Genomic DNA, 13354 nt, shown 5'->3' with positions numbered 1-13354 from the left:
CATGGCTATATGCAAATCAGTCTGACCCTGTGCCTCATGGGAACAGTCCAGCCCGAACTGCCAAGCCATGTCTTCCCTGGACTGGAAACAAGCTTCCGAGGACCGGTTTCAGGCATTCCAGCCGTCTTCAGCCCGGCTTGCTTGAATCCAGTGGAAAAGTGAGCAAGGGACTCACGTCTGAGCATACCCTGCCACACTTATGGCGGCCAAAAGCGGTGCAAAAGGGGGTGGTGATGGACGGAGCATCTGAATCAATCAAACACTCACACCCAGTCAAAAGATCTGGGTTTAATCCATCACCATTCTTTAGCCCACTCTGCCACCCCAGTTCAGGCATGGCTATATGCAAATCAGTCTGACCCTGTGCCTCATGAGAACAGTCTAGCCCGAACTGCCAAGCCATGTCTTCCCTGGACCGGAAACAAGCTTCCGAGGACCGGTTTCTGGCATTCCAGCCGTCTTCAGCCCGGCTTGCTTGAATCCAGTGGCAAAGTGAGCAAGGGACTCACGTCTGAGCATACCCTGCCAAACATTTGGCGGCCAAAAGCGATACAAAAGGGGGTGGTGATGGACGGAGCATCTGAATCAATCAAACACTCACACCCAGTCAAAAGATCTGGTTTTAATCCATCACCATTCTTTTGCCCACTCTGCCACCCCAGTACAGGCATGGCTATATGCAAATCAGTCTGACCCTGTGCCTCATGAGAACAGTCCAGCCCGAACTGCCAAGCCATGTCTTCCCTGGACCGGAAACAAGCTTCCGAGGACCCGTTTCTGGCATTCCAGCCGTCTTCAGCCCGGCTTGCTTGAATCCAGTGGCAAAGTGAGCAAGGGACTCGCGTCTGAGCATACCCTGCCACACTTATGGCGGCCAAAAGCGGTACAAAAGGGGATGGTGATGGACGGAGCATCTGAATCAATCAAACACTCCACCCAGTCAAAAGATCTGGGTTTAATCCATCACCGTTCTTTAGCCCACTCTGCCACCCCAGTTCAGACATGGCTATATGTAAATCAGTCTGACTCTGTGCCTCATTGGAACAAGCCATGGCTTCCCTGGACCGGAAACAAGCTTCCGAGGACCGGTTTCTGGCATTCCAGCCGTCTTCAGCCCGGCTTGCTTGAATCCAGTGGCAAAGTGAGCAAGATTAAACCCAGATTTTTGACTGGGTGTGAGTGTTTGATTGATTCAGATGCTCCGTCCATCACCACCCCCTTTTGTACCGCTTTTGGCCGCCATAAGTGTGGCAGGGTATGCTCAGACGTGAGTCCCTTGCTCACTTTGCCACTGGATTCAAGCAAGCCTGGCTGAAGACTGCTGGAATGCCAGAAACCGGTCCTCGGAAGCTTGTTTCCGGTCCAGGGAAGACATGGCTTGGCAGTTCGGGCTGGACTGTTCCCATGAGGCACAGGGTCAGACTGATTTGCATATAGCCATGTCTGAACTGGGGTGGCAGAGTGGGCTAAAGAACGGTGATGGATTAAACCCAGATCTTTTGACTGAGTGTGAGTGTTTGATTGATTCAGATGCTCCGTCCATCACCACCCCCTTTTGTACCGCTTTTGGCCGCCATAAGTGTGGCAGGGTATGCTCAGACGTGAGTCCCTTGCTCACTTTGCCACTGGATTCAAGCAAGCCTGGCTGAAGACGGCTGGAATGCCAGAAACCGGTCCTCGGAAGCTTGTTTCTGGTCCAGGGAAGACATGGCTTGGCAGTTCGGGATGGACTGTTCCCATGAGGCACAGGGTCAGACTGATTTGCATATAGCCATGTCTGAACTGGGGTGGCAGAGTGGGCTAAAGAACGGTGATGGTTTAAACCCAGATCTTTTGACTGGGTGTGAGTGTTTGATTGATTCAGATGCTCCGTCCATCACCACCCCCTTTTGTACCGTCTGTTGAAATGTCTGCATGCCACACACATGATGACGTCTTCATTTCTGGTGCGATGTTCAACCTGTCTCGAGTGAAAGATTGGCACAGTATTTTGCCATGCGGTCATACCACGTCATCTAGCTTGTTCGATCACTTCTCACACAGCATGGATTCATTTTGTGTTAGTTTTTTTCCATATGTCCGACCTGTTTGGGTTGCCTTCACCGTGATGGGTGGAATTTGATCAAGAGTTATAATAACCATATAGCTCTTGCTGCCAGAGCCCATCCTATTCGCAGCACTATAAACAAACCACCTGCTGTCCCTTCGCTGATGTTAGATGGATGAAAGGATGAGCAGCTCTGCCACAAGGCGAACCTATGACGTTGGCACTTAATTGGCTGCAGCAGATTCCTTGTCCCTCTGAGCCATCCAATGCCCTTTCTCGCTGTCTTATTTCCCTGAATGTCTCCCTGCGCCGGGGTGTGAATCCGCCCGGCATGGACGGTGTTCCTCTGATACGCATTTTATCACCGGAAAGCAGAGCGCAGCGCTTCCTCTCAGTGCGCTCCTTGCTAATGGGTTTTGTGCTCAGATCCTGGCCTTTTGTGAGATTTAGTGAGCGTCGCACAGCCACAGCGAGAGAAACAAGCACTCAAATTTCAACATCTACAAACTAGATAAGAGGAGGGCAGGACATATGTTGGAGACATTCAAAGTCCTATTTAGCATTTCAGTGACAGTGTGGGAAACTGGCTTTGCAGCGCTGTTAGAAGCCGGGAGCCTGAGGGGTAACATTATTATTTGAAGAGAATGTAAATCTATGTATGGCACTTCATCCCGATGCAAGCATTACTGAACAGAACAGCACTATTATAAAATACACAAGACCACCTGTGGTGCGCGTGCACTGCAAGGAATGTAAGGTATGCAGCTGGCACCTGACCGCGCTGCTACTCGCTCCCGAGACTCCTAGGCCATTGGATTCAACGTTTAGAGAGAAGGTGGGACATGCATCCGCCTTTGGCCAATTGCAGGCTTTCAATTTTTGAAAGCCACACGCAAATGCCAATGGAATGTGTGGTGGGAGGCCGACCCACACAGAGAAGTCTCTAGGCAGCTTGAGTGATTCCAAGAGGCCCTCTGCTTAGAGCAGCGCATGCGTGATGCGCTAGGAGAGACCTAAAAGGACGTGTGTAAGCCCTGGTGGCTATTGGCAGTGTTCATTACTGGCCTTCAATAGGAGAACGCCCTAAACAAAATCAAATTTGGCGACCCATCCCATTCATCTTTTTGTCAATAAGTTTAACATTTGGAATGAGCAGGAGTAAGGTGAGTAAGCAAGATTAAGGAATGCCGAGACGAGAAAAATTAAATTCAGAAAAAGTTTTTAAACACTTTACTTTAGATCTAAGTCGTAGGAAGACTGCTGGAGGTCGGTGCCCTGGACCCAGTTTGCACATACGCAGTATTACTCATTTTGTTGAGTAGAACTTTTTAGGTTGATGTTCTGTAAAGTTAGACTGCAGAACCAATTTATGCAGTTTAAAGCCCAATTTTGAAGTGCTGTGCCTGAAATCAGTGTTTAAGAAGTGCTAGGTATAAGCCAGGTATGACCTTTTAACCGGAGTAGGGATGCAGCGAGGGACCCATTAAGACAAAATTTGCATGATGATTCTGAAGAAACAGTATAACAAAAAGCACAGTATGGTGCAGCACAGTATCTCGTTACCCAACTAAATGTTACTCATGTATTCTGAGCGGTAAAAGGCTGAGATCTGTCCGTTTTCAAACCTGTGATCATGAGGTAAAACACTGATCCCTGTGGTGGATGAATTAGTCCAAGGAGACCCCTTACCTCATCGGTACACATCCTTAAATATTAAACATTTTGTTGAAACTTTAAGGTGTTATCTCTTCTTTTGTGACACTGCCTTCATTGTTGTGAAACCTGCCCCCTGTAAGTCAGTGTAAATTTACTTCATAGCTCTTCAGAAAGTACTCCTTTTTAGGTCTGACTGAAACTATGTTGTCTGATGCATATTGTTACCAATGTTTTAACATATACACAGTGTGTACTTTGACTCTAGGGTCAGTCGGAGAGGGGTCGAGCGCCCATGACTCACAACCCTAGATCCTCTATCCAAGCTCGAGCGATAGCGAGTTTTCATAGCGAAAAGCTGCAGCTTCTCTCATCGTAGCTCCGTCTGGATGCAGCCCAGCGGTACACCAACAACATAACACACAGTATCCCCCACGCAGCCCCTGCTTCACTCATCACCCCCTGCAATGAGGCACGCTTGCCTGTACCCCTGCTGCCCATCTCTCTTCCGTGTGTGATGCTTAAAGTTGGGTACCTGGGCCCTGTCATCAGGAGTAGAGTCAAGGAGGCGCCGGAGAGTCGGCTGGCTTGGAACAGGCGAGCCGGCAGCAGAGCGGAACACATCGGTTATAGCATATAGTAGTTCAACACAGTAATGAGAATGTCCGACCCATTGCTCAAAGACACAGACAAATTGCATATCCTCTACAGGAAGCTGTTAAGAGCTTGAATTGTTTGTCATAATCAGGAGGACAGGCAACAGGTAAGTCCCTTTTATGTAAGATTTATCCGTCCTTGTACACAGCGAACTGCCAGTGGCACACGGTGCAGCAATTGTCTCAAATGGATTCACTGCGACTTGTGAAATGCCAATTTTATTGCATCAAGCATTCCACGAGCCACAAACAAGAATTCTACATACATGGCACTACATGGCTCTTTCCTTTCCAAAAAACCAATATGTAAGCGAGGAAATAAAATTCTCATACACGGTCACAACTAGAAATTATGTATCAACAAAAAAGATTATGGAGATAAATATTAGAGAATGAAAATTAAACAAAACATAAAAACGCACTGTAATAATACAGTGGCTGTATAAAGTTGAAAATAAACACCAAAAAACCTAAATAACACTACATTAGAAAATAACAAAAAAACTACATAACCATAAAAAGTGCAAAGATACATTCCTAAATAACATGTATAGCAAAGTCACTCTCTAGAACGCAAAGGTAGATTCCTCACTCTACCCCCACGCGTCAACTGAGTTTCTTGGTCCATAGGTGCGAGACACCGATTACGATCAGAAGTTCTTTCTTCCTCTCTGTTCACACCCTACTCAGAGTCCTTTACTCGCAACATGTTCTTTCCATTCCACCTTCCATTCCACTAGTGACCACCTGAACTCATACTACCTCCTTTCACATCCACTACTTTGAGGTGAACACCAAATTTACTACCATTTTTAGCTACATGTATAGGTTTCCAGACATGTACCATATTTCCCACCTTGATATCTAATACTCTGACCCCCGTTTCTTTCATCAAAGTACTAGCAGCCCGTCCCGACCTTGTCCGGGAGCAATATGGCTTCAGGGCCCCCGCCCACCCGCCCCTACATTATCCGTGGGTCCATCTGAGTAGCAGCCCGTCCCGACCTTGGCTTCAGGGCCCCCGCCCGCCCCGACATTGTCCGTGGGTCCCCCGGAGCCTTACCTCATCTGCCGCACCTCCCGCGCTCCTGAGTTCACCAGTCCACCGCTCCTCGCCGCTCCTCCCAGCCTGTCCGCCGCTCCTCACCGCTCCTCCCCGCCTGTCCGCCGCTCCACCCCGTGCTCATGTCCGCCGCTCCTCCTTGCGCTCCTGGACGCCGCTCCTACCCGCGCTCCTGATGTCAGCACGCACGTCGCGGCCGGCGCTACTTCCATGGGACTACTTTTTTTTTCTCGTATATTTTTTAAATAACTTATATTTTTTTAATTTATTTAGCCTATGTCCATCTGCACACCCTGACAATTACAACAATGTATCCGGTGTGTGGATTAGTGCTGTGGTTCCTGAGTTTACCCTCCTCAAAGGTTCAAAGTTCTTCCTTTATAATAGTAGTATAGATTTTTTCTGTTTACACTGCATTTTGCTTACTCAAGTCCTGACTTCAACATCCAAATCTTTTCTGTTATTTGCCTTCATCCACTGATTCATCCATGCCAGGCAAAATCTAGTGGTAGCCCTACTTCCACGTAGTATTTGAAACGGGGAAACCCCTGTTGTCGCACGAGGAGTGGTACAATAAACCCCCAGCATACTCCTGACTGTATTGGCAACAGCACACTTATTGATGATAGCCCACTGAATGCATTCCTCCCAACACTCTATTCATCCTCTCAACTAGCCCATGTGTTTGGGGATGATACAGCAAACTCTTTAGATGCTTCACACCACTGGCTTCCAACAGCACCTCCAGCTCATTGGCAACAAACTGCACACAATGATCTGATACTAGCCTGGCTGGAATACCCTTTTTAGGTCTCGCCTCTCAATGCGCATGCACATTGAGCGGAGCGAGACTATAGGGGCTTAAACAAGGTTTAACTAGACTGGCGATTTGATGCTGTGCCCAGCGCTTTTAGGTCAATGTGCAAGCACATTGACCTAAAATGCGCGTGCACATCATCAAATCGCCATCTGTTCCCCAGCAGCACTCCTCCCACACCTTTGAAGTGAACCTTAGCTTCACTTCAAAGGCCGTGTCTCTCCCTCATCGCCGCTCTCCCTGCTCCGCCCCCTGCTGCAGCCGTGTCGCATTTCTCCTCCCCCCTCCCCACAGCAATGCCCTCCGTCTTGTTATTTGTTGCAGCTTTATATAGCACCAAATCGATCCAAAGGTATTGTACACTGGTCCCTCTCACCCACTTCTTGTGGCGAGGTTAATGCATACTCGAGTTTTATTTTGGTGTGGTTACTTTCAAACCTTCCCCCGTCCCATTGCTGTTTTCAATGCCTTCATCTACCTTCCCATTATTGTTTTACACCCCTCACCCGCCACTATTTCCAGTTCTCCCCCATCATCCCTATATGGCTTTCTCAATTCCCCCCACCCCTCCTGCTGTTACCTGTTGGCGTACCTTATAGATAACTGACCCTGGGGGTCCCAAATATGCAAAAACATGGTAGGATTTAATTCTTAAGGGCCCATACCCCCAAAGTCGAGTTTGGGCACAATTTAAGGTTTAAAAGCTATCCTGGCCACAAGTCCTGCTTTTAAACTGACCTCAGGCTTCAGCACTGCACACATGCTAGAGCAGAAAATCTGCTGGCCTCTAAACTGCCATGCCCCAGGATACTGAAGACTTCTATGTAGTTTCAATCCCCTGCCCTATTACATACTAGGGGCTTACGGGGGCCAATTACTGGGGTACCCCACCATACCTAGTATATGTTGGGTGTCTTGACTGCATTCTAATGTGTTCCTTTTTGCTTGGCACTGGCCCTGGGCCTGGTTAAACAGAGCCCAGGGTCAGTCAGGGTCAGTTACCACCAGTTCCAGTCAGCACAAAGCTGGGGGGGGGGGGGGTGCCCAGGGCACAGGATGACTTTGCATAAATGTATTAACCACTGCAGTGAGTTGACTTACCTGTAGGAAATAAGTGCATGGTTAGGTAAAACCGGAAGCACCTTTTAGGGATTTTCTGTATGAATGTATGAATAAATGATATAAATTATTACCTGTAGGAAATAAGTGCATGGTTAGGTAAAACCGGAAGCACTATTAGGGATTTTCTGTATGAATGTGTGAATAAATGATAGCAAAGAGTTCGCTAGCAAAACTTTTTGTGTGATATCACCTAGAAAGGGTGACACGGAAGGTGTAGCAGGTTCTTCTGAACTTGATTGGTAGCAAAAGGGTTCGCTGGTGAAACCTTGGCCTTGGTATATCCCAGAAGGGATGAGTCTGAAGAAGTAACAGGTTCTCTAATGCTTGCGTGTAAGGGTAGACGGAAGGGCTGTACTCGGCGTATATGAAGAGTAAGAGGAAGGGATTTACTCGTAGTGAGTGAAATTTATCTTTCCTTTAAATTAGTCACTCAGGTACAGTGGCAAATGTTTTTACGTTGTTGAATATTAAAATCTGCATTAAAAGTGAAATAATAAGTATTGTATTACCTTGAAAAAGAGGGAGTCAGTCTCGGAGCTGCACTGACGTCACTCAGAGCCGCGCTGGTATTGGTTGAGACAGCGAGCGTGTAGCTAAGGTAATAATTGTAAAGGAGGGGTGAGTACAGGAGCGTGAGAACTAGTCTTGAGGGAAAAGCTGCACAATTATTGGTTGAATTTATTTGAATTCAACATTTTGATTGGCCACTGAAAAAAAAAAGAAGTGCTGGTCTTGGAAGTAATTTTGTAAACAAATTAAGAGTGATCCTAAAGATTTGCGTTTAAATTATATGTGGCACATAGGTCCGATTGTAGGATGTAGACCCGATAGAAAATATCTAGGGTTTGTGCAAGAACAGTATGTCAGAGGAAGACCTTATATCATGTACGGAGAGAAAAGAAAAATGTCATTCATTAAAAGAATTAAGAATTAAGAATTATTTCAAGAAAGATAAAGCAATTAAAAAAGAGAAGGGATTATTATGTCACCACCAAATACGCCTGCATCATACATGATGGTCGAAAGGGGCTATCACACTTGTGTGTGGTTAGAAAATTGGATGGAGTACACAAAAGATGATGGTGTTTTAGCATTTCCAGAAAATGGTACGTTTAATGGCAGAGTTTTGTACAATTTGAGAACTCGCATGAATTAATTAGTTCCCAGACCTAGATTAACGCAGTATGAGGCATTGAAGGAATGGGGACCTGAGGCTTTTGAGCGAGATAGACCCAGAAGTAATAGGAATTGGAGTAGGTTTTATCCCTGATTTCCAAAAGAGAGAGGAGATAACCAAATAAAACAATGGAGACAGTCCATGTTAGTGGAAGGATTATATCCTGTATTATCTTTAGAAGAACCCCCTCGAAGTAAAAGGACTGAGAAAACATTTAATGACTAGTGGTGAATCGGATGATGATTATTTGGAGGATTTATTATTGAAAAATCCACCACCTTATAATGAGGAACCAAGCATGGTTAATTCAAATGCTCCGTTTCTGAAACCACCTCTAATTCCGCAAGTGGTACATGAGACTTCATTAGAAAAAGTACTACAAGACAGGGAAAGGGAAGCATTAAATAAACAAAGAAGTGAGTTGATTCAGAAAATTTCTCAATTGAATGCGAGTCCTGAAGCCCTAACAATTCCGGTAACTATTAACCCAGTTGTTCCTTTGTACGGAGATAAGCAGGTTAGTCCTAAAACTCCTTTTCTGACTACACCTGTAGTTCAGCCAAGAAAAGAACCCTTAATAGTTGATGATCAAGCGAGTGAATGTGAGTCAGTGATTTCCCTGATGGATTTGCCAATTAGAGAACCAGTGAGTGACCCGGTCAGGAAAACCACTCCTATAAATTCTAGAGAAGTACAAATGGAGACATCCTCAGGTACAAGAAGTGCCAGAGTAGTAACCCCAGAAGAAATAGAGAGATGGACACGATAAATAGAGAAACCAAAGTCACAGCCAAAAGTATTGGATATATTAAAATTAAGAGTCGAATTAGATGAAATGATGGCTGGAAATGTGGGATTAGACAGATTAAATACATTCCGTGAAGATGAATTATTGTTCATATGCAAAAGTATTACTAGAAATACAAGAGTGTTTCATGAAAAGTTAATCGATATGGCAGCTAATATGGGAATTGACATTGGTAAATCTAAAGTATTACAGAAACCATATCAAGCTGAATTTTCTGACAAAGATTTGGAAAATATGAATGTGTGAGGTCGAAAGGTACAGATCAGGGAGCTTATGACATTATTGCAGTAATGGGGTGACATAGAAAAATGGAAAACTAGGTGGGCAAAGAAAAAAGAAGAGGCCCGATCAAAACAAACTGCTTCCGAATATGTGTTGAAAGAAGCAGAAAAGGTGGAAAGATTATGTCCCATGAGAGAGGTACCAGGTGGAGGTTATGTACATGTCCCATGGTCCCGACAGGATATTTTGTCATTTACAAATGACTTCCCAAAATTTTGCGAGAAACCTGTAGAGTGGTACAGACAAGTCGAGAGATTTGTGAAGGTTTCAAAATGTCTTTTGAAAGAATTAGATGGATTATTTGACATTGTTGTTCCTGTAGATTTGTGGACAGAATGTAAAATTGCTATTGATTGGCCTAGTGATGAGTACCCTAGAGATCCGAAGACAGGGGCACTTTCTGATGAGGTTATGAAAAAATACAACCAGGTAATACTCTACCTCAAAGGGAAGGTGCCTGCAAAAGAGACAGATTGGACTAGGATAGATAGAACCACTCAGAATAAAGATGAATCTGTGCATGCATATTATGAACGTCTGTTACTAGTATTCAAACAGTATAATGGTTTAGATAATATCGAAATGAAAGACATGACGCATTTCACCTATCGGTTTGTGTCAGGATTAAGGCCAGAAATTTCGCGATGGATTAAAGCTCATAAAATTTGCTGGCAGGCCAAGCTGATTGATGAAATCGTTAAATATGCAAAATATTGTGAAGATGAACTCGACAATAAACTAAAAGAATTAAAGGAAAAAGTAATGTGTGCACAAGTGAAATTAGCAGAGCAACAGGAACTTTAATTGAGCCAAATGAACAATAGCCAGACTCAGGGTGATGGTAATGGGGTAAGCCAAGGGGAAAAAATCAATGGAGAAGAAGCCAAAAAGAAGTTCCCTTGTCACGGGTGCGGCAAATTGGAGCACTGGAAGAACGAGTGTAAGGCTGTGCAAAACAGTAACGTGCAAACTAATGATTTGAATCCACAGACGCAGAATGAGGTGCTAAGAAAACAACAGCAGCAGGTAATACAAAACCAGTTACCACTTGCACCTATGCCAAATTTTAGGAGCAAAGCACCCCAGAGTGTGGATACCACAAATTGGGAGGGAAGTGAGAGGAGAGACACAGCAACATCACAATTTCTTTTGAGTGATACATTTTTCAGTGAGGACACATACTGACGGTGCCTGAGAGGGGAGGACGTGGTGTGCGTACTTGGCGCCTCCTTGCTGTTAGATCAGTCAGGTCCATACATTGAAGGAAAGGTTGAAGAAAATGATGTCACCTTTCTATTGGACACTGGTGCTACCCGTTCTACTGTGAGAACAGCAGACGTTCCGAACCTACCCCTCTCGGGAGAAGCGATCCAAGTAGTGGGTGTTTCTAATAAACAAATTAGTACCCCAGTCACAGAACGAATGGAAGTTAGAATAGGCAATTTTAAAGAAATGCATAGATTTGTGGTGTGTGATTCAAGTCCAGTGAACCTGTTAGGTAGAGACTTGTTGTGCAAAATGAATTGCACCATCTTTTGCACCCCAAGTGGTGTTGAAATTCAAACCCCAGTCGAAGACGGAGTTTATAAACTAATGTTAGCAAAACAAGAAACAGAGAATAAAAAGTGATTACCAGAAGAATTACAACAGACTGTAAATCCTAATGTATGGGATTTCACTGGAAAAGATGTAGGATTAATGGCAAGTGTTGACCCGATAAAAGTCACAGTGAAAGAAGGTGCAGTTTACCCAAATACTCGACAGTACAAAATGAGCCCAGAAATAAAAGAAGGAGTTGCAGCAGAAATAAAGCCCCTGGTTGAAACAGGTATTTTACAAAAAATAATGAGCAGTCCATGTAATTCGCCCAAAATTGGCATAAAGAAACTGAGTGGCAAGTATAGGGTCGTACAAGACCTCCGCAAAATTAATAAGATTGTTGTCCCGTGCTGTCCAGTTGTGCCAAATCCTGCAGTGATTCTGTATCAGATACCGTGGGAAGCTGGATGGTTCACCGTAATCGATTTATGTTATGCATTTTTATCGAATCCATTGCATCCAGATAGCAAATTTCTTTTTTCTTTTGAATGCGACAGTCATGTGTACGTCTTGAACTGTGTTCTTCAGGGGTATACAGAGAGTCCATCAATTTTTAATCAGATTTTGAAAAAGTGCCTTAAGCCTTTGGTGCTGCCTGGACAGTCAGTCCTGGTCCAGTATATAGACGACCTATTGGTGGCGTCTAAAACTCGAAATGACTGTGTTGTCGATACCATTGCTTTACTGAATCATTTAGGTGAAGGAGGACATAAAGTGTCACCTGAAAAGTTGCAATTTTGCACCACATCAGTGAAATATCTGGGGCACCAGATAGAAAGAGTTGTCAGATGGGTTACCTCAGAAAGAATCAGAATAATGAAAAACATGAATCTACCTCAAACTCAGAAAGAGATCAGAATGTTTCTTGGATTTGTAGATTACTGCAGGCAATGGCAGTCCTAGCAAAACCATTGATACAAATGACAAAGAAAAGAGCAAAAGACCCGGAATAATGGGATGACGAAATTCAGAATATGAGCTATTTGTAGATGGCTCATGCATGAGACATGAGGAAGGAGGTTTGAGTGCTGCCTCTGCAGTGTGCACATTGGGGGGTCCAGTTGAAGCATCCTATTTACCTGGAGTCAAGCCTGCACAAGTAGCCGAATTAGTTGCATTTACAAAAGCTTGCAAATTTGGGAAACATTTAAAAGTAACCATTTACACTGATAGCCAGTATGGTTATGGGGTTGTGCACGACTTTGGCCAATTATGGATGCAAAGGGAGTTTCTGACTTCTTCAGGTACTCCTATTAAAATGGTCATTACGTAAAAGATTTGCTTGAACCAATCCAATTGCCAAAAGAAGTGGCAGTGGTAAAGGGTGCTGCGCACCAATCTGGAAATGACAAAGTGACAGCTGGTAACCGATATGCTGACCAGTTAGCCCAACATTGCACCAAATTTAAAATGGCTATAAACAAGAAAATTGAAGTGGGTGGAAACAGCTGCCAACTTATGTTGCTTGAAGGTGTGAGAACGTGGGAAACTTGCAAAATGAAGCATAACCAAAAGAAAAGGAAGAGTGGAGAAAGATAGGTTGTCAGAGAAGGGTTGAAGATGGTGTCATTGTTTACCTTGATGGTAGGCCTGTGTTACCAGACTGTTTGCTTGCTCCTATGGCTAGGACGTTCCACGGAGATTCACATTTGGGGAGAGATGCCATGATACGTCTGTTCAGACAGTCATGGTTCAATGCGAAATTCAGGACATAGCAGAAGGCTTCTGGAGTGGTAGAACAACTAAATAGCACAATCAAGTCGAGATTGGGAAAGATGTTTGAATCTACCCGATTAGAGTAGCCAGATGCTTTACCTCTTGTTCTGATGGGACTCAGAAGTATTCCAGACCGGAACACAGGCTTGAGTCCTCATGAAATAATAATGGGAAGAGCAATGAGGCAAGAATGGGTGCCAGAACACAAGCTGATAAATATATCTGATGATTTAGTACTGGAGTACTGCAAAGAACTGGCTAACCAAGTGCGTTCCATCTCTAAACAGGTTGGGGAAGAAGCTGTCGCCAGACAAGCAACTCCAGCACATGAACGAACCCAGGTGACTGGGTAGTGCTAAAGAAACATACTCAAAAATCTTGCCTTGCACCGAGGTGGGGAAAACCACACCAAGT

The sequence above is a fragment of the Lissotriton vulgaris genome, chromosome 2_2 (assembly GCF_964263255.1).
Source record: "Lissotriton vulgaris chromosome 2_2, aLisVul1.2, whole genome shotgun sequence".
Classification (NCBI taxonomy): Eukaryota; Metazoa; Chordata; class Amphibia; order Caudata; family Salamandridae; genus Lissotriton; species Lissotriton vulgaris.
Note: the sequence above shows the minus strand (reverse complement) of the source record.